Source organism: Uloborus diversus, chromosome 9 (assembly GCF_026930045.1).
Source record: "Uloborus diversus isolate 005 chromosome 9, Udiv.v.3.1, whole genome shotgun sequence".
In the NCBI taxonomy this organism is placed as follows: domain Eukaryota; kingdom Metazoa; phylum Arthropoda; class Arachnida; order Araneae; family Uloboridae; genus Uloborus; species Uloborus diversus.
The window spans coordinates 60,793,937-60,819,988 of record NC_072739.1 but is presented as its reverse complement, the minus strand read 5'-3'; the positions used below and the strand labels follow the sequence as shown (position 1 = coordinate 60,819,988).

The following is a 26,052-nucleotide window of genomic DNA, read 5'->3' as shown; positions in this document are numbered from 1 at the left end:
GAGCATTTTTTAGATAATTTGACTAAGTTTAAAATTAAAAAAATAACGAAAATAATATTCGGTGCACTTCCATTGTTTACGCTTCTTCTTCTTCCTGAGAATTCTCAGGAGAAAATAGTGTTGAGGGCTGCGTACAGAGCGCTTTGCCTCCTGTTTACGCTTCTGCCGATGACATCGGAAATGATGAAATGCCATTCACCTACGCCATACAGAGAGTACTGTATTTAATTTGCTTCTTTACTCACATATGTTGGCAACGATATGGTTGATAGCAAGCGTAGAGTGCAATATTTATTTCGATTCTTGATTATCATAAAGTGGAAACGCGGTAGACAGATGCACCAAAGTATATCATTTGTGACGTCATAAAGAAGACCACGCCTTATTTTCAAAATCGGACATTTTAAAAAATTAATTAAAAATTAAAAGTGGGGAAAATGAAAGTTTTTTTTTTTTTTTTGCTTATTCTATCAATTTTAGTAACTAAAAGTACTAGTACTTTTTGACTGAAGGAAACAGCCCCATTATCGAACATCGTTAGGTGAAACCGTGGTGGCCTGATTCGCAACTAGAGGTGCCGAGTTCGATGCCAGCCGATATTTCGTGAAACATTACTTTCTCTTAGGTCAGGCATTTTTGCGTGCGCTCCTCTTCGTGTATTACTGTGGTTCCCAACCTATGGCCCGTGGGACACACCCGACCCTTGAAAACGATCCACACTGTTTTGTTTCAAATCTATATATATAAAAATGGATGTATGTTTGTGGGTATGTGTGTATGTTCCTTATACAAATCCACAATTTTCGTTGGATTTCTTCCAAATTTGGCACAAAGGTAAATTGTTGCTCAGGAATTCATATAGGCGGGTTTTTGGAATTTTAAAACGACCCAAAGAGGTCTAATTTCATATTTTGAGTCATAAAATTACTCTTTTCTGTACGAACGAATTTTTGTGTAGTTATGAATTTAGTCTAAATGAAAAGCCAGTAAAAAACTGCCCTGGATGAAGTTTTTTCAAAGATTAACTTTAATCGTTAAATTTGTGAATCATGGTTCAAAGCAAATGAAAACGGTTATCAACATATAACCAACAGGAGCTATTTTAAATGCAATCAACACAAAATGTATCCTGAACGATGGCCGTCAATGCCGTTTAGCGATGAGCGCTAAAGCATGTTTGGCGAGGAAGCCGTAGATATAAGAAATGATGATGTATATCGTTTCTTAAACTGCGATCTACGAAGCCCCAGGATTCCATTGATGCTACTCATGGTGCTACTTAATTTGATTGCTACCGTTCAGTTATAATTTTTAAGTATTGTTTAATTATAAAATCCACAACAGTAAGGTTTCGTGTATTTTTTGATCAGTGTTTTTCCCGTTAATAGCAGAGAAAATACAAACATGAGTAAGGTAATAATATTGCATTCAATATTGACGTACCATCTTCGACTGTTTCAGCATTAGACTACTTTTATTAAAACCACATTTATTTCATTCTTACAACAGAAATTTAATTTAATGTTCTATGATCCTTATCAAACCAATTTGCAATATATAAATTTTCTTTCTACTATTCCTTGATTTACGTCGAATCTTTAAGTAATTCGGTTCAACTATAACCGATAACTTAATTCGGTTTAATAGAAGTCGCTCCAGGCGGTCAAAGTACAGGGGTACCAATAAATCAAATAAATTGCAAAATAATCATAGTAATGCACAATACGCATTCGGAATTTATCTTTCAAAGGGGAGGGATGTGGTCAAAGCTTTCCTTACATGCATCTATATATATAAAAAGGGATGTATGTTTGTGGGTGTGTGTCCTTATACAAATCCACAGTTTTAGTCGGATTTCTTCCAAATTCGGCGCAGAGGTAAATTATTGCTGAGGACTTCATATAGGCTGGTTTTTGGAATTTAAAAAAGATCCAAAAAGGTTAAAGTTTATATTTTTAATCATAAAGAGGCTGTTTTCGATGCAACGAATTTTCATATTTTTATGAGTTTGGTCTGAATGAAAAGTCTGTAAAAAATGCCCTAAATGAAGTCTCTTTAAAGATTAACTGTAATCGTTAAGTTCGTGAACATTGGTTCAAAGCAAATGAAAATGTTCAGCAACATATAACCACCAGGAGATATTTTAAATGCAATCAACACAAAAGGTATAACATAACAGTGGCCGTAAAATCGATCAGCGACAAGCGCAAAGCTGTTTGGCAAGAAAGCCGAACGGAAAAGAAATGCTGCTGTTAATTCTTTTTTGAACAGCATCCTGCAAAGCAGGAATGCATTGCGATCTTCGACGGTTCTACTTGCTTTGGTATTTCCATAGCAGTAATGGTAGAGCGAAATTATGGATCAGTATTTTCCACATGAACAGCCCAGAAAATACCAAAATTAGTTTGGTATCAATAATTCATTTCATTATCTATGTACAAGCTTCAACAATTTAATGTTGGATGGTCCTTAAAATCAATATGCATATGTTCTTTATACTATTCCATGATTTACGGTCGGATCTTTACATAATTCGGTTCAACTAAGTTTAATTGCTGCAGGCTAACAATGAACAGGGGTAAAAAATACTAATTTCTCAAATAAATTGCAAAATAATCATATTTGTGTGTAGTAGCGTATCTGGAATTTGTTTTTCAAGGGGGAGGGGGGATGGTTATAACGTTTCTTACATGCACATAAACTACCATACTTGGATTGCCAATGTGTGCTAAAACTAAAGGTTGTGCACCTTTTTTAGCCGCAAAACCACGCGGAAATATAATTCGGCGGAATTCATACAGTTTGGAAGGGTTGGAGTTTTAAGTTTGGAAAAAATGCAAATAATTATTAATTTAAATTTAAGCTGTATTAAACTGCAAAAAATTGCTACGTTTTTTATGTAAACAAATTTCTTCATTTTAAATTTTATATTTCCTTAACGCTCGAGTAATAGTACACCTGATGAAGCATCTTCGCCGACTAGCAATAATTTTAAATCTGTTAGCTGGTATGATGCAACTTTTGACAGAGATTACTATTGAAAAAGGCATGATGAAATATTGCTCCACAATATGAAGTTTTTTTCTTCATCGTGAAATAAACTGAACAAAGCTACATTCGCAATTACAAAGCTCAGTTCGATAACTGCTATTGTAAACAATCGAAAAATATTGGTAGTTTTGTAGCTACCTCTAAGCATTTCAAACCGTCTTTGAAGAAGTACTGTGAGATATGAATGGAAAAATTATCATTGTAATAGCTTAAATTCTCTTTAACAGTATAGGGATATGGTGAAACACTTTGTATCTCACGTGTAACCACAATGGACCTTTTTTAAACTTCAAGAGACAGTAATTTTCAGTGACACTTTCGTTTTCTATCATGAACAAGTCATAAGAGCAGTCGATTAAGTGCTGTAGATGCATTTGAGATGTAACTATTTTCGATATAGATAGCTTTATGTTACTTGCTCGGTTGGTTTCACTCACAAATGTAATTTTTCTTGCTGCTGGGAGGGGAACTAAGAACAATATTTAGGAGAAAGTTTTGAGTTAAATTTATGGATCAGAAAAAATTGAATCATTTAAGTTTTAAATTTTTAGACTACGTTTCAAAACGGAAAATACATTTCGTTTACTTTTAAGCAGTGGATAAGGGGAACAAAATATGCAACAAGATTCTGTAAAATATAAACAAAAGATTTGTCTATTAGGCAGTTGTAAGTACAAACAAGACGTTTCTTTTTAATTTCATGGACTGCAAATAATATTTAAAAAAAATCTAACACGGATATTGATCAAAAAGCGTACGCCTACTTCTTTCTCTATAACGAAGTTTAATTAACGGTTTTTAAATAGTTCGTTCAATAAGTTCACGTCCACTTACTTCTATTTTTATTGTTTTAAATATTTAAAATAATAACTGTAATGTAGTCAATGGACCCATTCCCACCTCTCACGACCACTGTCCCTCAATAAATTAAAATTTTGGTGTTCTCTAAGGAATACTCTGTTAGTCCAGTCAATAGGTAGAAAAAAACGGGCTTGCCTTACAAAAAATGGGGTCAAAGATTTTATTTTTTAAATTTGTGTATACTAGTGCCAATATGAAAAAACCAAGTTATCCAACACGAAAGACCTCGGGAGAAGTTTTGGGGGCCGAAAACCCTCAAAAATTTGTGACTTTTTGTAGTATTTTCAAAATATCTCAAAAATGGTTAAAATTACCAAAAAACTTCCAATGCAAATGTTAAAGAGGATTAAATTTCCTTCAACTTTTGTCATTACAACATTTTTGTAGCATGAAAAGCAAGCGAGTTACAGCTTCTTGAAAAATCACACTTTTTCTGAACCCCCTCAGCGAAGTGCGTGAAAGCGCATCGGATAACGGAGGAAAAAAGGAGAAACGCCGGCAGTTTGACCTGGGAAATCATTTGTCTTTCACAGCAGAGGGTAAATGTCTCCGTTCCCTTTAACTTAAACAAAACACCCCCATTCCATTCCCCCTTTTTTTTTCTCCAAATGAGATGAATCGACTCAATAGCTACTCATGTTGGTCATTTCAGGATTTGAGCTAGAGTATGTTTTATCAATTTGTGTGTTCTGTATTACAATTTTTTTTCCCTAGAAATGATTACGCCTGACCAAGGTGTTTTATTATTATTATTTGCGAAATCAGTTTGCATGAATGCGAAATACCGATTGTGAAGGAGAAGGGAATAGAAAATCTTCAAAGATGCAGCGCAAAACGGCAAAATGAAGAACATCAGCATTTTTTGAAGTTCTTAAAAGAAGTGACAATTCACACTGCCTGTCACAAATGCTATATCAATGAGCAATCGTAATCTCTTCCCTTGAAGTAATGGTTTGAACCTAACATGTTAACTAAATTTCTCAAGAAAGATTTCTGGCAAATTATAACAACAAGAATTGTCTTATTCAACTTCTTGAGACATATTTCGAAGAGTGTGGCATTGAAGTCAGGCAGACTCAAGTAGATGCCGACTTACTTACTGCTCTTTCAAAGGCAAAAGAAATTGAAAAGGTTGTTATAGTGGGCGAGAGGACATAGATCTGTTGGTGCTGATGACAACTTTAGGACAGCCTTTCAGCAACTTGTTCTTTTTAAAACCTGGAAGAGGGAATGCTTGTGATTTGTTTTTTTCCTCACTAAATCTTTTAAGTTTGACCCCAGCAATATTCTTTTCATCCATGCGTTTAGTAGGTGTGATACGACTTCGACAATCTTTGGTCAAGGCAAAATTAAGTTCTACAAAATAGTCAAAAAAAAAAAAAAACTCCTGAAATTGAGGAAGCTATTGAAGTATTTATGGACCCAATCTGTCATCATGATGCCTTAGCTGCAGCTGGAGAAAACATTTTGCAAATATTATACACAGGTGACGTAAAGTATTTGAACCTATCTTTGGATACTTTGCAATTTAATCTTTTTATAAAACTAGTATACAGGGCTAAGATAAATCTTGCAGGGCTACCTCCAACGTGCGGGGAGGGGGGGGGGGATGCTGGACGTTATCCCTCATATCGGTTCTACCACCAAATTCAAAGTTGGTTGGGCAACATAATTGATCCAGAGAAATGGGGTTGGGAAAGCAGAACACAAGGTCTGATGCATGTTGACACGAAAAGAGATTCAGTCACTCAGAATCTTTTGAAGATTGTACCTTGTAACTGCAAGAAAAATTGTACTGGAGCCTGTTCTTGTCACAAGGCAGGTTTAAAAATGCTCCAACACGTGCAAACACTGCTGTGGCACAAATTGTGAAAATATTGCAGAAATTTCCTCTTTGGATGAGACTGCTGAAGAAGATGATTTGTTCCAGGAGCTTTTGGAATTACGGCAACAAGGAGATGAACAATTAAAGGACCAAAGCTTCTTTCTACCCCCTACAGATTCTGAACCGGGAAAACCTGGACCTTCAAAACTGCTTATAAACAACGTATTTTGTTGTCCTTTCTCTATTTGCTTTAAGGTTGAATGAATCTCTCTGTAATTTAAATGTATGTATTAAGCTTCTACAGTTGGATTTTCATTTTGAAAGGTAATTCTTTTGGGTTTTTCATGCCTCAGAAAGTCAGTTTCTGCAGAATTTTTTCAAAGTGTTCATTACGTATTACTATTGTACCTTTATTTATGCATTATTATGTCTATTGTTTGCTTATTATCACCCTAATGTTTATTCATTCACATTTATATTCGAATATTGCATTTTCGCTTGTAATAGAATTGATGGTACGAATTATGTGCTTTAAATGAATGAGAAGATTATGTAATTCAATTACAAACTGCAATATAAATCATATGTTATTGGAGACTGACTGAAGATTATCTCTGTCAGACTAGAAATATTAGTTCGTGAGCGGTGGGGGAGGGTTTATCATTATTATTGTATCAGAGCATAGGATGCAAGTTTGTGTTGATTGTTTGCTTATTAGCTGCCTAATATTCATTCCTTCACATTAATATTTAAAAATCGCATCTTTATTTGCAATAATTAGACTAGAATGTACGAATTATATCCCTCAAATGAATGTATATATCGCGTAATCCAGTTACAAATAGCAATATATCATCTATTATTGGAGTCTGATGAAGACTACCTCTGTCAGATTAGAAAAGTTAGTTCGTGAGCAGTGGGGGAGGTTTTTTTTTTATTATTGCATCGTCGTATGTGCTTTAAATGAATGTGTATATATGTATTTCAGTTTCATAATACATCGTTTGATTTTGGAGTCTAGTGGGAACTAATCTGTCAGCCAAAATTGCTACTCTTTGTCCAGCGGGGGGGGGGGGGGGGAGGTGAGCAAGAAACTCAAACTACTCTAACTGTCGATAAACTCTCTGAAACTAAAGTTTCTATTCAAGTTCTAATAATTATGACGCCTTGCTTTCCGTGTGAAAGCTTTTTTTTTTTTCGGAGTGGAGGAAAACTGCCTATTTTCAAAGAGCTGTAGCAAGCTTGTTATTTGTGCTACAAAAAAGTTGTAAATACAAAAGTTGTAGGAAATTTTATGTTCTTTAAACTTTACATTTAAAACTTTTTTCTAAGTTGAACCATTTCGGAGATATTTTGCAAAAAACAAAAAAAGTCATAAATTTTTGTGGTTTTTCGGCCCCCAAAAGTTTTCCCGGGGTCTTTCGTGTTGGATAACTTGGTTTTTCCATGTCGGCACCAATGTGTACAAATTAAAAAAATAAAACCTTTGACCCCATTTTTTGCAAGGTAAAATGTATCTATTGACTGGACTATGTCTAAAGCAACAAAACTTAAACACGTGCTCTCTACCTGCATCAGTGTGAGATATCATGTATAACATTTACGGCAAGTATTAGGTTTTAAAAATTTGAACAAGACCTTAAATCTTGACAAATTTTAAATCTTTACAAGACATTAATATTACTATCTAACTATCATTTTTACCTGCGAAAATAGAAATTTAACGTCAATATAAGAAAATAAAATGTAGCTGACGTGCGTCTTTTTAGGCAGGTTACACTTATCCAATTTTACTCTAATGCATGGCACTAAATCACTATGGAAAGAGCGAGCATACATATTTTGTAAAGTTTTTTTATAGTAAGCAAACCTTTTCTGAGAAATATGCTTGCCTGAAAACATACAAAATAACCTATCACTTGGTCGCTTCATTCGAAAAACACCGCCAAAAAATCCGTAAAACGGAGAGTTATCGTCTTTTAACAACACAGACTGAATTCTTAATTTTCTGTACGGTGGGTTATCTGTTTAGCTTTTAAACATTGAGGATGATTTTAAATTAATCTGAAAATATTGTAACTGTGTCCAAGAAGACTATTTTGTATATATTTGTGCCTAATAATAGGGATTGACTTTTTTTTTTCAAGCTCACGACTCTTTCTAAGGAAACATTTGGTGATTTATTTCCGAATAAAATGTATGTGAAAAGAACTGTTGTATTTTTTTATGTATTGGGGGAAAAAAACCTACAAAGGCAGCACAACGCTTTTCTTTCGAAGCATCACGTAAAAGATTTTCCCACAAGATGTTCGAAAGACAATCATTTGTATTTGCATTAAGACAATTTATGTACCGCCCGTCTGATTTAACCTCAGACAACGTGCCATTTGACACTGCAGAGCCCAAACAATATTCCTCATACTTTTTTGCTTTAAGTTGATGTTACTTTTTCGGCAAATGCTTACTTTTCTGTGTTATTTAAAGTATTTTGAAGATTTGAACCTAGAAAGCGGTGTGAATGTAATTTTTTACGTTCATTCAGATAGAATTCATTCATTTGATTATCCAAAAGATATGTTGCATTGAAAAGCACCCGGGCAACGCCGGGTAATAAGCTAGTATGTTATAAATCGTAATGTACGATTTGTGAAAATGTCACAAAGGAGCAGAATATTCAGAAATTGGTTCATGTAAAAGAGATGCGTTTAAATAAAATAAGCATCAACTAATTCATAACAACAATCATTGGTTTGTAATCACTTTTCCATATTTCCCCATATTATTTAGAAAATAATGGAATATCTTTTAATTTTATTTGTGTTCGGACTCATGGAAATGATTTTAATATAAGGTGAGTGGCAACAAAAGGTTAGGCAACCACTAGTGTATGAAAACTAAATTCTTTACTTAATTTCTCATTTAATTAGACGAATTATTGAATTTATTCTTTCTAATTTTTAGAGTACAGTCCTTCAAGGTAACTTTGAGTCACTTCATTTTTTTTCTTTCTTTCCTTCCTTTTTTTTATTTTTTATTCCTTCATAAATTGAAACTGTCATTGTTGCACATTCCATTTTATGAATTTGAGAGCACGTTTTTCGTTTTTCCCTGTTTTGATAGCAATGAGTTTGAAATCTATCATGTTTTAACCTGCTCATTCCATATATTATTTTGCTTTCTATTAAGAAAGCTCAGTTCATGTAGTTTACCTCCTTTACTAAAACTTAAGGTTTTGTACATTAATGTGAATTATTTTAGCTTTGTGTTACATCGTGATCTTCAATATAAACTCTAGTGCGATAGGTAAGATTATCAGAGTATGTTTATGAAAATGATAAGTATGCATTTGTACACTGCTCATTAAAAGTAAACAATATAGAACATAAATATTTGTTTCATTCTTCTAAAAAAAATTAGGTTTACAAGTTTAAACATGTTTTATGCACTGTCTTACTATCTGAACACCAAGAGTTTGTTTGAAAAGTTCTCATGTACGAATCAGTTGTTACTTGTAAACTATATAATGAGATATTTGAATTATTTGTTTTTGTGAAGGAAGAGTAAATTTAAATATCATACATGATGTGTAAAAAGGTTAGTTTATACCAAAAAATTGCGTCCGATATATTGAGTAGAATAAATTTTGCATTATATGATGATTTTTGGCTGTGAAAATAAATGTAATTTTTTAGACAACTTCGAGGCTCCATATTTCTAAAACTGCTAAGGGATCAAATATAAAATTTTTGCCACATATTAACAGCTGTTTGAAGGTTATACAGTTAAATTTTTATAGATTTTTCTTTCAGTCCCTTTTCGGATATTGAATTTTAAGTTTAGCATTTTTGCTCTCAGATGGCAAGTTTGACTAAATGTACTTGCTTCAGACGTTTCATACTGCTTCTGAGTATAATTCTATAAGATATCTATTCAAGGGGAGAAAACAAAAAAGTAAGAGCAAGTCTTACTTTCTTCTACTAATGTTTTTACTCTAAATATGTGAAATTTCACACAGAGAATCTTATTTTTAAGTCAATATTATCCACATTTGTTAAAACTTATCAGAAAAAACACTATTATAGAAATTTAGGTCACTTTCTGCTCAATCTAATGGTTTTTAAATTATTTTGATACATTCATAAATAAAAAAGTTCTAAGAGTTTTTGTAAAGTAGTATTTTTATGAAAAGTCGACTCCGCAGCTACTAAAAAGTGGTTACCAAAAAAAATTCTGAGAGTTTAAAATTTTTTAAACGACTGTTTCAGACTCCCAATATAACAGTTGAAAACCAGGCAAAAAATTTTAAAAATCAAAAATAGTGAGCAACATTTTTTTCTTTTCCTGTATGATTTCACATGGATTGACCCTGTTATAAAATCATCATTTGTATATTATTTAATGTATCGATATCTTACTAGCCAACCTTTCAATATCTCGTTGTTCAAACTTCTGTTCAATGCACAAATTTAAATAAAAAATATATAAATAAATAAACTAAAAAAAAAAAAACCTGCAGTAATTGAATAGTTTCCCATTTTTCAAAAATGTGTGTTTTTTTTTTCCTGAAAGAGAATGTTCAAAAACATGGAGTAGTTACTTTTTATTCTTAATTTTGACTTATTTTCAATCTTAAAAAAGTACTCTTCAACGACATTCTGCCGTTGTTTTCATTTTCACTGCTGACGTCACAAGTGAGCAAGTCGCTAGGGTTACTAGAGTAAAGTTTCAAGGCACTGCCAAATGAATATTTGCTGAATGCTAAATGAATAATAAAATGCTAAATGAATATTTTATCAACTAACAATTCTCGTTCCGCTTATAAATTGCTCATGAAGAAAAAAATCATTAAAAAGCGATATCTTGGCAGAAAAGACAACCATGCGCTCCGATTCAAGATGGCTTTCATCACTTGTGACCTCACACTATGAAACATTTTGGTTTAAAAATTTGAGATTTTAAAAAATTGATAAAAAGTAAATGAAAGTAAAAATGTTGTATGGGTCCATGTTTGATTTTATTTTATTTTATATTTTTTCCCTTTGCGTATTCTACCAATTTGACTGAAAGTAGTAGGTACTTTTGACAGGAAGAAACATCCCCATTGTGAGTCAAAAAAAAGAAAAGAAAAGAAAGACAGAAAACTAAAAACAGATGTTTTATGATTAAATTCCAAATACAAATTGAATGAATTCACTTCAAGAAAATGCTTTGCTAGAATACCAAGCATTTATTCAATAAAATCTTTTTCATGTACATTATGAAATGGCACTTTTCTTAGACAAAAATGTTGACGCTATGCACAGTTACTGTGTAGAAAAAGCTGTTTCCATCAATACACTATTGAATTCACGTACATTAGTTTCATCTTGTTGACAAAACCAGAAAATGTAAGCAAGTAATGAGAATTGTAAAGAGTGCAAATTCCTCTATTCGTCGCGTATACTTCCATACTTTAGTATATAACACACAAGTACAACACAATTCTATTATTATGACTTTCCACATAAAAGATTTGTATGTGGCATATTCGTTATATTTATCTAATACATAAAAAGATATCCCAGAAGTGATTCCGAAAATAATTCCGAAAATCAGAAAAAAATGGCACAGAAAGGCGAAAACATTGGGAATGTGAAAAAAACTGTTGTACTGAAAACGATAAAAAATCTAGTATATGTATTATGTACCAAAAAGCAGCCCTTGACGATTCATATCGCATAAACCAAACATTGCACATAGGCACTTTGTTTTTCAGAATCCAAAGAACAGCTAATGACATCAGCAGCTGAAGATAGATATACCCTAAAAGAGACATTATGAAATTTCAACATATTATTCAGGGAAATAAACATATAAATTTATGAAAAAGAAAATGTTTTGTGTGGTTAATTGAGACAGTGAGAAGCAAATAGATATAAATGAAGTGCAATTTTGTAATGCCGATTTTTGCTGTGGTAAAATACTGGTATTTTCGGTATTAGCTGCAAATAATAAATAGTATCAATTGATTATATCTACGTTTTTTTATAACAGCTATCTAGTAATTTATTAAATATCTACTGTTATTTTAAATGTACATCTCTTTTCCAATGTGGAAAGGGATCAAAATCAATCTACTGATGCAAACATTGACTTCAAAAACACGAACTAATAAAACATCAATACAAGGGAGGGCCATGACCCCCACCCTTCAATAATTGGAAGTATTATCTATCCACATTGTGTTCAAATACTTTATGAATGAAATGTAAACGATTGCAGTAATCTTTTCAATCCATTTTTTATGTTTAGGAGTGAATTCTTGAAACACTACTACGCCCTAATAATTACGTAATTAATTAGTTACATTTTATGCCCTACAAAGTCCCATTTTCCTTTCCGATTTGGGGCCTTTTTTGACTCAGCAGTTTCAGAAGCTATTCGCACTCAAAACCCAAAACTCTTCAACATGCCCCCCCCCCTAAAACGGTAGTCGAGATTCGGTCCTATATCAATAAATGAAAGTAGCGATTCATTTTCGTGCGTAGAATGGGGTTGTTTCCTTCAGTCAAAAGTAGTACTTCTAGTCACTAAAATTGATAGAATAAGGAAAAAAAAAATAATAGCATGGACCCAGAAAATTCTTTCATTTTGCCAACAGTTATTTTAATTATTTTTTTTTTAAATGTCTGATTTTGCAAACAAGGCGTGGTCTTGATGACGTCACAAATGATGCTCTTTGGCGCATTTTGTACCCCGTTTCCACGTTATGATAATCAAGCGAATTAAAATTGCGCTCTACGCGTGCTATCAACCATATCGTTGCCAATACACGTGAGTAAATATGCGAATTAAATATTTTGCTCTGTGAATGGCAACACTGAATGGCATTTCATCATTTATGATACCATGGGACAGAAGCGTAAACAAAAAAAGCGCACCGATTTAAGTAATTTTTTTAAAATATTTAACTTAAACAAATTATTTAAAAAATGGTTAGATCCTATGTTTTTAAGCATGTTCTTTCAGCAAAAAGTACTTTTAAAATTTTGGAAACGACCTCATTGAGGGAACTATTTTTTTGTTTCTTTCATTTCCTTGATCACTTGTATTTTTGCAAAAGTTAATTTTAAGTATAATTACAAAGGACATTTATTCTATGAATAATTTCGTCGCTAAAAAGACGAATGGGCTAGTCTCACTTTAAAGCTTTTTTGCAGAAAACCGATTTAAAGACTTCCAGTTTACTGTATCGCTTGGGAACCGTCACCAGTGAGAGGGGCTGTAACTTTTTTACTATTTATTGTAGACATACGCCCCTTTGTAGTATTATAAAATTGACTTCGGACATTTCTGTGGTGGTCATAATTCGTTTTCCTGTTTTTTTTTTTTGAAATACGTCCATTCGTCTTTTTAGCAACGATCTATTCCATCCTTCAATTGCAGCAATACTTAGTGTCATTTTTGTCTTCTTATTGTTTTTTTTAAACAAGTCTCATCAGTACAGCATTGGAGAACCCGAATTATTTCAAGTGGACTTCGAGGGAATTAGAGGAGGTGTATCGTTCATTATTAACAGTACCACCCACTAGTGTGAATTCAGAGATAATATTTTCAACTACAGGAAATTTGTGGGCTAAAATGAGTTCTAAGCTTCATTACAATTCAACTGATGTATTAGATTTGCTAATATTATTGATTTTTTATTGTAATAATCGTTCTTTCATTTTATGTTTAAAGAGCTTGTTTCCAAAAAAAGTCAAAATTTCCAAAAATTGATCACAACACAAGCATGGGCGGATTTATGGGGGCGGAGGGGGGCAATGCCCCCAGTCTTGGGAGGACTTTATACATAGTAACAATAAACCTTCAAAAATCGTAAAAGAAAAAAATCATGATCTTTTTTCTTTTTTGAATAGTTCAGAAGCGAAAATGAAGAGAATAGCAACTGTCCTTTTCTGGGCGGGGGGGGGGGGGGGAGAAATCCGTACAATATCTTACAAGTAGTAAAGCGGTCACTGGGATGCTGGAATGTGTTGAAAACGACTACTTTGAACTGAAAGCTATTAAGGCAAAAATATAAGTGAAAAATCGACTGTGTGTGTGAATGAGCTATGTATTCAGCTGCAATACTTAAAATAATCATGTATTATTTCAACAAATTAGAAACTGAAACAAAGATTTTAAAAAAGCGGATTTTCTTATAAACTAAACAAGCTATATAGCTTAGGATACCCGCTTTGTTGAAGGCCTCCAACTCCAGAAAATTTCATGATATGTTCCTTATCAAAAAAAAAAAAAAAAAAGGAAGGACTTGAAAAAATAAATTTCATTTTAAAGTGCTTGACAACCTTGAAAATTTTGGAAAAGTGCGGATACAAACCATAAATTTAAACATTTATAACAAATGGGAGGGGATAGATGGTAGAGGAATAAATGCCGAAATATGTTAAATTCAGTTCCTTGCCTCATCCTGCATCAAAAATGTAAAAATCATGGTTCTCACATTTTTGTAACATAGTACTTGAGATAAATTTTTGTGACTCACATGTTTCATGTTTCATATCTTGCTGTTTATTTAATCCCAAATGCAGTGCAGTATTTTGGAAATTCTTCTGTATTGCTTGCTTCTATCTTACTTCTACTGCATATTGTTAATCTGTTCATTACGGAGAAAAAAACACCACCTCTATTCCTTTTCGTTTTCTGCACTGCTTGTAATTAAATATTTTTAATTGTTCTCAAGTCCTTGAAACTGATTAGATGAGTCTTTGAAATTCCTAAGCAAAGGGTGCTTCAATTAAATTTCTTATCAAGTGTATAAGTTACGAATTTGATACTCTCCTGTTATATATTTTCTAAATCTATACACCATTTTTTAAAAACATTTTTTACTATTGATCATTTTGTATTTAATTCATTGTTGTATTTGTGGGTGGGTTAAAGGCTTGACCAAAAACTAATTGAATTTAAACAGCCCGATGTAAGCAAATAACAAAACATAATCTTATTTTCTCCCTCGCTTTTTCTCTCTGAGGACTGCTGCCACTGATTTGTATTGTGTATTATCGTAATTGACAAAAGAGTATTTTGCTTTTTTGAAAAAAAGGTATTTGTGGTTCCAATTGCAGAAGGCTTCAAAATGCAGAAATTTATATCTATTTTACAAAAATTCCTACGGGGGAGAAGGCCCCCGACACCCTAAAATTGGGTATATTCTACTTGGTATATGTAATTGGGTATATCCCCTACTTAAAAGGGACACCATTTCCCATCATGAACCATATGTATAAAACATAGTGGAGGGGGGGGGGGGGGGGCACTTTGGCCTTTTTAGCCATCGACAGAAAAGTTGTCCGGGTCTACAAAACATACCAAAAAGCTAAAACAACTTAGGGCCATATTAAGTCTATATCATAAATCCAGTCTTGATTACAACTAATATTGCTAAAAAAAAAAAAAAAAAAAAAAAATCCTGCCCCCCCCCCCAGGAACTCAGTCCTAAATCCGCCTATGAACACAAGTCTAACTTACAATGAGTATAGTCCAGTCATTTAAGCTTAAATTAGGTAAGAATCTCGGAATTCGAGATACCCAGCTGTAAGTCTGTAAATACTTGTATATTGACACCCTAAAAGTTGTCTCAAAACCTACATATGGTAGGGTGTACGCAACTATTAAATTTCAAGGTCAAAGGTCACAAAAATCGTTTTTTTTTGTAAATATCTCAGTTACTATGGGTATTTTGATATTTTTATTTATTATCAATATTGTAGAATGCAAAATTCTCTACAAATTTTGTTTAAAAATTTTTTTTATACAGTGAACCGTTTTCGAGATAGAGGGCGGAGAGCGCGCGGTCACAGGATCATTTCAGGTCAACCGGTGCCTCCGGTCGAAAACGCGCCATATATAGTTGATGAACTATCGATAAATCAATGATTATGAATATTTGTGTTTCGATGAAACAATGGTTGTACCAGTAACTCAAGAAAAATTCTTATCAAATCGAAATAACAAAGATATGCTTATTAATATGTTAATTGAAAAGTTACAAGCTGAAAATATTACTACTAAACAAGCCAGAGATGATGCGGATGTTCTTATTGTTGAAACTGCAATTGAAGAATCAAAGTCTGAAAAAACTGCAGTTATAATAGGACAAGATATTGATTTACTTGTCATTTTAATTGGGCGTACACTGTCTTACGAACAATAAATTTTCTTTGAAAAAGTTAGGAAATGAAATGTAAAAACGGAGATATACTCGACTAAAAGTTTTGATAATTATCCTCATTCCAAAACACATATTTTGTTTCTGCACGCATTAAGTGGCTGTGACACAACTTCTGCGTTTTTTAAAAAGGGAAAAAAATCATTTTTAAAAGTTTTTGAGAAACTGACAAATTTGGATGAACTAGCTGCAGCATTTGAGGAAGAAAATTGTTCGGCCCCAGAGATTATTAGAGAGTGGAACTTAAACTTTATTGGCAGTCTATAATGCTCCGAAATCTGTGTGAAAAGTCTCGATCATCTTCGTTATATGCATTACGGCATTACGTCAGGGCCGGATTTAGCTTTTGAACCACTCCGTGCAAAAGGGAAAAATTGCGCCCCCTTTTGAACTGCATGTATAAAGAGCCCCCCCCCCCCCCCAACAAATGAAAAAAACACATGATCTTTTTTACATTTTTTGGCAAACACATAAAATGTGTCAAAGTAACTTGGCAATTAATGTAAATTGTAAATAACAATTTTCAAATCGGTTGACAGATTTGATTCTGGTGATTTCAAATTCTCCATTCATAAGACAGCGATCTGAGAGAGAGAGAGAGTAGATCTAACGTCTGTGGTTTAAGTGGGAGTAAAAAAGCCAAACCCTGCGGCACGACAGTCCATGAGGGCCGAGGCCTACTGTGCCCAACTCAGTTTTCCTGACCAGGGGCTCTAGGTTGCAAGGCATACGACCCGGTTAGGTGGTCAGCCTAACGCGGAACCCCCCAGTGTTTGGTTCCCAAGTGCACTTGGTACTCATTTTATCGACCCACTGAAGGGATGAACGGCTGAGTTCAACCATGCTCCACCCGGGAATAGAAATCCGGGCCTGTGGCGTGGGGGCGCGAAGCGCTAAGAGCTCACAAATCAGGGGACTTGTGTTATCTATGTGGAATCTAGAATTAGTAGAATTATGCTTATGTGTTACATGCATATTACTAATCCTTTTTCTATGTGCAAATAAATAAATAAAACAGTTTGAATTTTGAGATTTTGAAATCAGATTATGTTTTTCTGCAATCACGAATTGCGATAGGACTCTACTCCTTGGGTTCTACTAATGGCTCTTATCGTAAAAAAAATTAGAATTTAAAACTTTAAAATTCAAATGAATGCCAGGGGCTGGTTGTTATGTGCTGAATGTTGTGTGCTGAATACTTTTTTCGCGAAAAAAAAGATTGTGTACAATCGACGGTCGTTTCTAAATAATTCGATTCCGAGGCACGTGGACGCCTGCATTATAATAGAAAAATAAAATCAAGGGACGGGACGTCGTTCAACGGTCAAGTGAAAACAATAAGCAATTCGTGATTGCTCAAAAAAAAAAAAAAGCAATGTGAACATTGCGTCATGGGTAAATTTTGCGCCAAATAGGGGGTCTAGGGGTTACACCCTGGAAAGTTTTCTGAATAGTAGTTCTGAAAACGCTATTTTAGACAATCTTTGATGATTTGATGATGGAAGGGAAGGAATGTTAAGGGGACCTTAGTTTGGAATTTTTCGAACTTGAGGCTCAAAACAAAATTTTAAACGATTCAAAATTTTAATTCTGTACACAAAATTTGAAAAAGAGAAGGGAAGAAGAGGTTGTCAAAGCGTCTAGAGAGGAAAATTTTACAAAAAAAAAAAAAAAAAAATGCAGTTGTTAGCAATCTTTGTCTTTTTTTATTTATTTCTAATGAGACTGTGTTAGAGGCTTTGACTTTTGTAGACCTAGTGCGATCTCCCGATGTAGCATCCGTATCAGATGGAGGTACCTGGGCTCTTACAATGCGAAACTGAGCTGGGAATTTAATTTTCCCGGGAGTACTTCAAGCCAAACGAATAATCGAAGGATCTTTCACATGCCGCAAAATCATACGACCCGGGAGCTGTCTATTTTATTCATCTTGAAAATCCATCGATTAAAGCCAGGTTTGAACCTTTGTCTTCAGGCGTAAGATGCCAACGCCTAACCATTACACCCCTCGGTCGGCAGGCAACACTTGTTAAAGTAAGGGAACGGAATGGGATCTGGGATCATCCCCCATACATTTTTCGTCCAAAATACGTAATTGTAAGTAATTGTAAGAGAAGGAATGGGATTGGAGAAATCTTCATTAGTAAATTGTCAGAAGTTTTATAATTTCCAAAATCGCAGTTTTAGACGATCTTCGGGATGTTAGGATGAGGAGAATTTAGTGCCTCTCCCCTCGGAATTTTTCGAAATTGAAATCGTTTAAACAAAAGTCAACCTTTAAAGGTGGAAAGGGAAGGTTGTAAAAACTTCCGCGAAAACTTTTCAAAATTAAAATTATAATTACGCAAATTGTAAGCAATCTTTGATGACGTTAGGGTAAGGGGTAAGATTTGCGGAGACTTCCTCGGAAATTTTTCAAAATTAAAGTTTCGAAAACAACTTTTGACAATCTTTGATGATGTTATAGGGATCAGGTTTTAGGGTTCTAGGGTTTCACCTAACCCTGGGAACTCTTTCAGAATACAGTCCTAAAACCGGAAATATTAAAACTTTTAATTTTCACTCTTACCTTACATTTTAACATGTTTGAATTCAAACGCTTACAGCCCCAGAAGTATATTTTATTGATTTGGACGGAGGTGTTTTTATTTATTTATTATTTTATTTTATTTTTGACTTTTGTGTGATAACTATGGTCATTTTTCTACTATGTTTCATTTTAAATATCGTGTCTCATTAATCTCCTGCAGAGTTCTTGTTTTAACCTTCGTTTTTTCCCTTCAACCATTTAACAACTTCTAGTGCGACTTTTCATATCAATCGTTTAAATCTCACTTCTCTCTATCTCTCTCTACTTTGATTTATCTGTTTGAACCATATTTTAACGGCATATACATTTTTCAGCATTCAGCTTTGAGATTTTCATGGTAAGAAAAAAATGAAAGTAAGAAAAACAGAAACAGAAAAACATCAGCACCCCAGATGCTATCTTGTTTATTTATAAATTTATACATTTTTTAGTCTAAAGCGTGCCATGAGTTTCCAAATTGCACTGAATACTGTAAGAGCATTTTTTTCGCGAGGCTTTAATTTTCGCAACCCCGTCATAATAAAAATTTTTAAACCTTGTAAAAAATCTTTTTACGTCGGATTTTTCAATTTTCGCTTCTGTTTGCAAAAAAAAAAAAACCGCGAAATTTTGTTTTCCGATGGGAAGTCACTGTAATCTTCCAAAAATTTCATAATTCGGGACATTTTGCCTGATGATTTTGAAAATTTGGAGACATAATCTTTACTAATAATAAAGCTGAAAGTCTCTCTGTCTGGATATCCGGTGGATGTCTGGATCTCTGTGACGCGCAAAGCGCCTAGACCATTCGGCCGATTTTCATGAAATTTGGCACAAAGTTAGTTTGTAGCATGGAGGTGTGCACCTCAAAGCGATTTTTCGAAAATTCGATGTGGTCTTTTTCTATTCCAATTTTAAGAACAAAAATATCATAAGATAGACGAGTAAATTTCGAAATTATCATAACGTGGAACCGTAACCTGGACACAAGCCAATTGGCGAGATACTAAATTATAACGTGGAACCGTAACATGGGTGCAAGTCAAGTGGCGAGAAAATTCACCATACATTATTTGTAAATATACAGGCGAACCGAAAGACCTTTTAATTTTTCTATTACAGGCAAAGCCGTGCGGGTACCACTAGTTGAAATAATAAAATGCCTAAATGTAATTATTTATTAAAGATGTAAGCACATGTGTGAATATCCATAATTTATCATTCTGCAAAGTTTAGAGCTCCGTTCGGCAGAAAAGTTCTCTCCTCTTAAAAATTTAAGTTCGAGGCGCCCCTGCTGGTGTTGATCCTACTTATGACAAAATGATTTTAAAATCTCTGTAATTAGTATAAAAGAACTAACACTTTTTACTTCAAACTTGTGCAGACTACGGTTATAGAATAGATAAAGGGATATCGCGATGCGCCCTCTTCATTTGTAGATGGTGCCAGTATTTTTTCCAGAGAAATTAGTTTTTTTTTTTTTCAGCAGCTCAGTTGCAAATATTTTTCATATTTTGATTTGGCAATTTTGCGTCCCTCAAAAATCTTTACTCCGTGCCGGGGCACGGACTGACGGAGTATTAGTCTGGCCCTGATTACGTCAAGTCTAAAAAACTTAATAAACCTGTGCAGCTTTCAAATATTCTACCAACAAGTGCAGCTGCTCAATGCTCATCAACATTTCAAACGCACGCGTGTATATTATCAAGTTCAAACTTGGTAAGGGCATGATTTGGAACCCCAGGTATGGGGTTGGGCAATGCGAAACAATTTTCTGGAGCCTATCATGACAATTTTACCACCAGCTCCAGAAGATTTGCTAAATAGAACTTTGTGCAACTGCAAGAGTGGTTGTGGTTCGCGATGCGGATGCAGGAAAGCGGGCTTGCAATGCTCTTTAGCTTGTGGCCAATGTAAATGGGTAAGCTTGTCTCAATGCTCTAACCATATCAGAGCGACATTAACGAAGATGGAACCTTTGACCCCGAAATCATGGAAAAACTTGAGACAAATGTCGTTGAAAGACGATAATGAAGATCAGTTTAAAATTTACCAGCAGCCGGAAGATGAAGAGGAAGAAGATGATTGAAATTATAAATTCTAGTTTTTGTACTCTTTAATTCCATTTTTTTTTTACTTTTAATAAAAATAAATGTGTTGAATGGTATTTTTTAATAAAAAGATTAATTCATAATTTATTTGTTTTTTTTTCATCATATAAGAAGTTATTATATCAATTAGGTTAAAATTCAAATATAATTCCTAAATTTTCATTAACAATTCTGCAATTACATGGGCAGGTAAGTGTTGTTAAGTAAATTAATACTGAATAAAGAGTGGATAGGTTAGGAAAAAAATGATAAATATAATATAATAGTTAATAAAAATTGACAAATATTTGTAATCATTGATTTATCGATAGTTCATGAACTATATATGGCGCGTTTTCGACAGGAGTCACCGGTTGACCTTAAGTGATCCTGTCACCGCGCGCTCTTTCGCCCTCTATCTCGAAAACGGTTCACCGTATAAAAATTTTTGTAAACAAAATTTGTAGAGAATTTTGTATTCTACAATATTGATAACTAATACAAACAGCAAAAAACCCATAGGAAATGAGATATTTACAAAAAAAAGCGTAAAAAAAACGATTTTTGTGACCTTTGACCTTGAAATTTAACAGTTGCGTACACCCTACCATATGTAGGTTTTGAGACAACTTTTAGAGTGTCAATATACAAGTATTTTACAGACTTTCAGCTGGGTATCTCGAATTCCTAGGTGAACTTACTATAATGACTGGACTAGTAGATTTTCCTAACAAAGTACAATCGTGTTGAAAACAGGAGGTGAAATTAGTGTTTTTCCCCCCCGAAAAGAATTAGTATTAGTCACAAGTAAGATTTGTGTCAAAAGGGATAAAGTAGAATTTAAGCAAAGAACCGCAGCTTTCCTTGAGATCACGTGGTTTGGATTGGGAGGACGCACGGGAGGACAAAAATCTCGTGTGCTCCACTTTTGAAATCCTCATATAAATAATAGCCGATGAGGAAGTAACCCGCGTGTTTCATCAATGAAACTCGCGCCACTGTGTGATAATTTGATAATATGTTTTGGTAATATTTAACATGCCAGGGACATGCTTTATCGTGACAAGGCTGAACTCGATCCGGCGACTTAACTGCTTTACAGGTAAGACTGTCATTTTAAGAGAATAAAGAAACGTAAAAATTGGTCAACAATGACCGCTTTCTACTGGAGTTAATGTTTAAATCCACTGGAATCAGGGTTAATCTGCCAAATTTAACTTAAATTACCAAAATATCACCAAACAGGCAATCGCTGCGTTCAAATGTACATAGAAGCAAATTTTCACCCCGTCATACCATGACGGGCGACTTTCTAGTAAAACATAAAAGCAATTAAAAACAAGCAAAAAAAAGAAAAGAAAAAGTTACTTGAAGCTTTGGAAACTTACATTTCACAGGAACGTTTTTATTTTTATAAAATAATCTTCAATGATAATTTTAACGCTAAGCATAAGTGAAAATAATGAAAACGATGAAGAAATAGGTTTGAATTATCTAGAAGCAAAGCGAAGTAACTGCCAAAATTAATTCGGGCCATAACTATAGCACGCATGGTAAAAGAAGCTTCTCTATTTTGTGGAAAGAGATGGTACTAAAAGCTCTGGTAGTAGCTGCTGTAATGCAGTATGATTTAGAAAAACGTTTGAATTAAAGTCCGCCTAGAGTTTGAACTATACATTCAGTTCAGTGCAATTACATTCCTTCCTTCGCCTCTCACTGACTCAGTTTATTAACAAAGATTTGTAGTAACTACTAGTGATGTGCCGGATCGTGAAAAATGCAGATCCGCGGATACGGATAATTAGCATCTAGATCTGCGGATACGGAGCTCAATTTTTTTTTCTGTATTCAATTCCAGGTGCCATGGATGCCCATCCCCTCCCCCTCTTGCTTGCTTTGCCCGTAGCATAGCAAAAAAAAAAAAAAAAAAAACAGAAGAAGATGCAGTTGGCTTTATTTCTTTTCGATGGTCAAAAAAGGCAAATTTTTATTCAAATTTCGGTTACGGATATCTACCCACCCCCCCCCCGGATACGCCGCCACTGTGTTGTCTTTTGTTTAACGGTTAATCCGCTTTAAATCATGTCGAGGCAAAGATAAGCGCGCTTGACCTTGACACAGTTTCAACCAGAATTTTTTTTTACAAAACTAAAAGAGCGATAACGTAAGAACTCAGGTCTTCCACTCACCCCTGTTGTCTCGGCAAATAAGATTTACCATCATGGCATAGAACAGAGGTTCCCAACCGGTGGTTCGCGAACCCCCCAGGGGTTCGCGAGGTGCAGGAAGGGGGTTCGCGAAAATTTCGGTGCAATGGCGGATTTTTCCTAGTTTGGTAAAAAATTATAAAATATTCAATTTGCACACATAGTTACTAAATTTTTTTTAATTTGAAAACGCGCCAGACTCTTGTATTAAGCTCAAAAAAAAAAAAAAATCTTTCAGCGGTTTTATAATCTTGGTTAAAAAGAAATTTTCTCATTTTTTTTCGATAGACAATAAAAAGAGATATCCTTCCTTCTTTATTGCGAGGCGCCATGCAGAAACGTTGTATTAAGCTGTGGCGGGGATCACGATGACCTTAAAAAGGCGCCATCGCGTGGAGTCAATCAAACAATACACATAATATACATATGTTGAAAAAAATAAAGAATTCTCAAACAATGCATCATAGGGGTATTATTTCTAATCTGGTTGAAATATAACTCGGGAATTTCCGTCGAATTCAGTCATCGAATAGCAGACATGACAGCAAAAGGCTCCAAACTTAAAATTTATCACTGGATTTTACCCATCTGTTCGTTTTCAAAAATATATAACATCAGCATGCTCATAGTTCTGGGGAAATAGTTGTTAACAGATGTATTTAGAGATACTTTAGAGATGCTTGAAAACAAGTGATTTTGTTTGCAATTGGTTTTGCTACGTGAACTTGCTACTCTGTTTGTGAAGTTGTAATCGTGTTGGTAATTTTTATGATTTAATAACTTTCTGCTGTTATGGATCGATGGTTGAAAACTGGTAGTTTTGTTGAGCGACAAATGGACAAGCAGTCAATCGATAAACCCTCAACATCAGCAGTAACTTTCGAATCAACACATGATATTGAAATAGCTGTAATGAGCTGCCTCAATTTAAGATTCATCATACGATTTAACAGCTGTAATGAACTGCCGCCTCCCCCGACTAAACAGAAAAGTGAACTAGGGGAGAAAAAAGGAAAAAAGCGAAAATATGACAGTGACTATTTACAAATGGGCTTTTATTTTACTGGAGAAGAGTCTGAACCTAGACCGCTTTGTCTTCTCTGCAACGAAGTTCTAGCGAACAGCAGTTTGAAACCGTCACTTCTGAGAAGACACCTCGAAACAAAGCATTCGAGACACAAGGACAAACCTATCGAATATTTTAAAAGAAAATTGGAATATAATAAAAAGTGTAGCGTCTCTACGTTCCTGTTAGAATCCAACGAAGATAGTAAAATGGCCCTTGAAGCTTCATATCGAGTCAGTTATAGAATTGCAAGATCTGCACAGCCACATACAATTGCAGAAAATTTAATTGGACCGTATGCTAAAGATATTGCTAAGTGTATGCTGGGAGAAAAGTCAGCAAAAAAAAAATTGACCTGGTTCCGCTATCAAACAACACAGTATCACGCAGAATTACTGATTTGGCAAGTAATGTGGAGAAAGAACTTGTGAATAGAATAAAAGAGAATAATTTTGCGATCCAGCTTGATGAGTCGACTAATGTAGCAAACGCTGCAAATATTACTTGTCTATGTTAGGTATATTTTTAACGATACAATTAAAGAATATGTACTATTTGCAAAACGTTTGAAAATCAACACAACTGGAGAAGCAATTTTCGAACTGGTCAACAGTTACTTTGAAGAAAATGGAATGGTGCAAAATCAATGGCAGGAAAATTTGTTGGCTTTGTGGTGCGAGTAAAGAAGATTAACGAGAAAATTGAATGGACTCATTGCTGCATTCATAGACAAGCATTAGCATGTAAGCGTATTCCCGCAGAATTATCCGCTACTTTGAATGATGCGGTAAAAATTGTAAATTTCATAAAATCACGTGCCACAAACTGCTGTCTATTTCACGCGCTTTGTGAGGAATTGAGAAGCCTTCATGTTACTTTACTTCTTCACACAGAAGTTAGATGGCTTTCCCGTGGCAAAATTTTGACACGCTTATTTGAATTGAAGTCAGAAGTCCAAGCATTTTTTGTTGATCATCCATTTCACTTGTCCACTTGCATATTCGATCCTCTTTGGATGCAAAGGCTTGCATATTTAGCTGACATTTTTTCAAAATTAAATGAATTAAATCTATCCTTGCAAGGTGCAGTTGTTAATATTTTCGTTGCATATGATAAAATTGAAGCTATGGTAAAAAAATTGAATTTCTGGATCCAATGCCTGGAAATGGGTGAGTTTTCTTGTTTCACTTCTCTTAGTAGTTTTTTATCAGAAAACTCAATGAAACTTGATGAAAGCGTTAAAAGAAATGTATGTGAACATCTGCAACATCTTGAACTAACTTTTGACGAGTATTTTCCTAATAGGCGTAACGTCCCTCTCTCAAACAGCTGGATACGCAATCCTTTTGAAGGAAATCCATGCTTAGAGAACACCCTGACATTACCTGAAAAGGAAATGCTCATCGAGTTATCCTGTGATAATTCATTGAAAACTACCTTTAAAGAGCTCTCGTTAATTGACTTCTGGCTCAGTGTAAGAAATGACTATACCGTTTTGTCCAAAAAAGCAATTCGAATTTTATTACCATTTTGCACAACATATCTGTGCGAGAAAGGATTTTCCTCCTATACTTATCTCAAAGATAAATACCGAAGCAGATTGAATGCAGAGCCTGATTTAAGACTCAAACTGTCAGACATTGAACCAAACTTTCAGTTTCTTTGTTCCGTCAAACAGCCACAAATATCGCATTAAGGATTTTTTCCCCAATTTAAAGTATGCTTAAAAAAAATAGTTGGTTTATAAAACTTCTTGTTTATAATTTTTCTTGTAGATGTAGTTTTAACTTTTTATTAATGTTTGCACTTAATGATATTTTACAATTATATTTTTGTTTATTGCAATCAAATGCTGCAAAAAATGGAAAGCAAACATGCTGTTTTTTTATTGTTTCTTACATGTTACTAATTTCAACATCAGGGGGTTCGCGAACATTTTTGCCTGTTCCAAGGGGTTCGAAAAGAGAAAAAGGTTGGGAACCGCTGGCATAGAATAAAACTCAGCATTTCTGTTTGCAGTGGCAACGCGAAAAGTTTCGATTTGCACTGCACGGAGTTTTGTTTTTATTTTTAGTGTGACACAGGCAGAGTATATAAAGTTTGCGTATTTCGTTTAAACGCGATTAAATCAAAGTACAAAACCAATGTCAACAAAAAAAGTTTAGTACTA

The 26,052-nt window shown here is 34.1% G+C and overlaps 1 long non-coding RNA gene across 1 annotated transcript in view; it reads right to left on the bottom strand.

Moving 5' to 3' along the window:
• Nucleotides 1-10,955: 10,955 nt before the first annotated feature.
• The window catches only part of LOC129229429 (uncharacterized), a 34,685-nt gene continuing 19,588 nt past the window's right edge, over nt 10,956-26,052 (bottom strand). The window contains exon 4 of the long non-coding RNA XR_008581098.1: nt 10,956-11,539. This is a non-coding gene — a long non-coding RNA (uncharacterized LOC129229429). The remainder of the gene's footprint in view (nt 11,540-26,052) is intronic.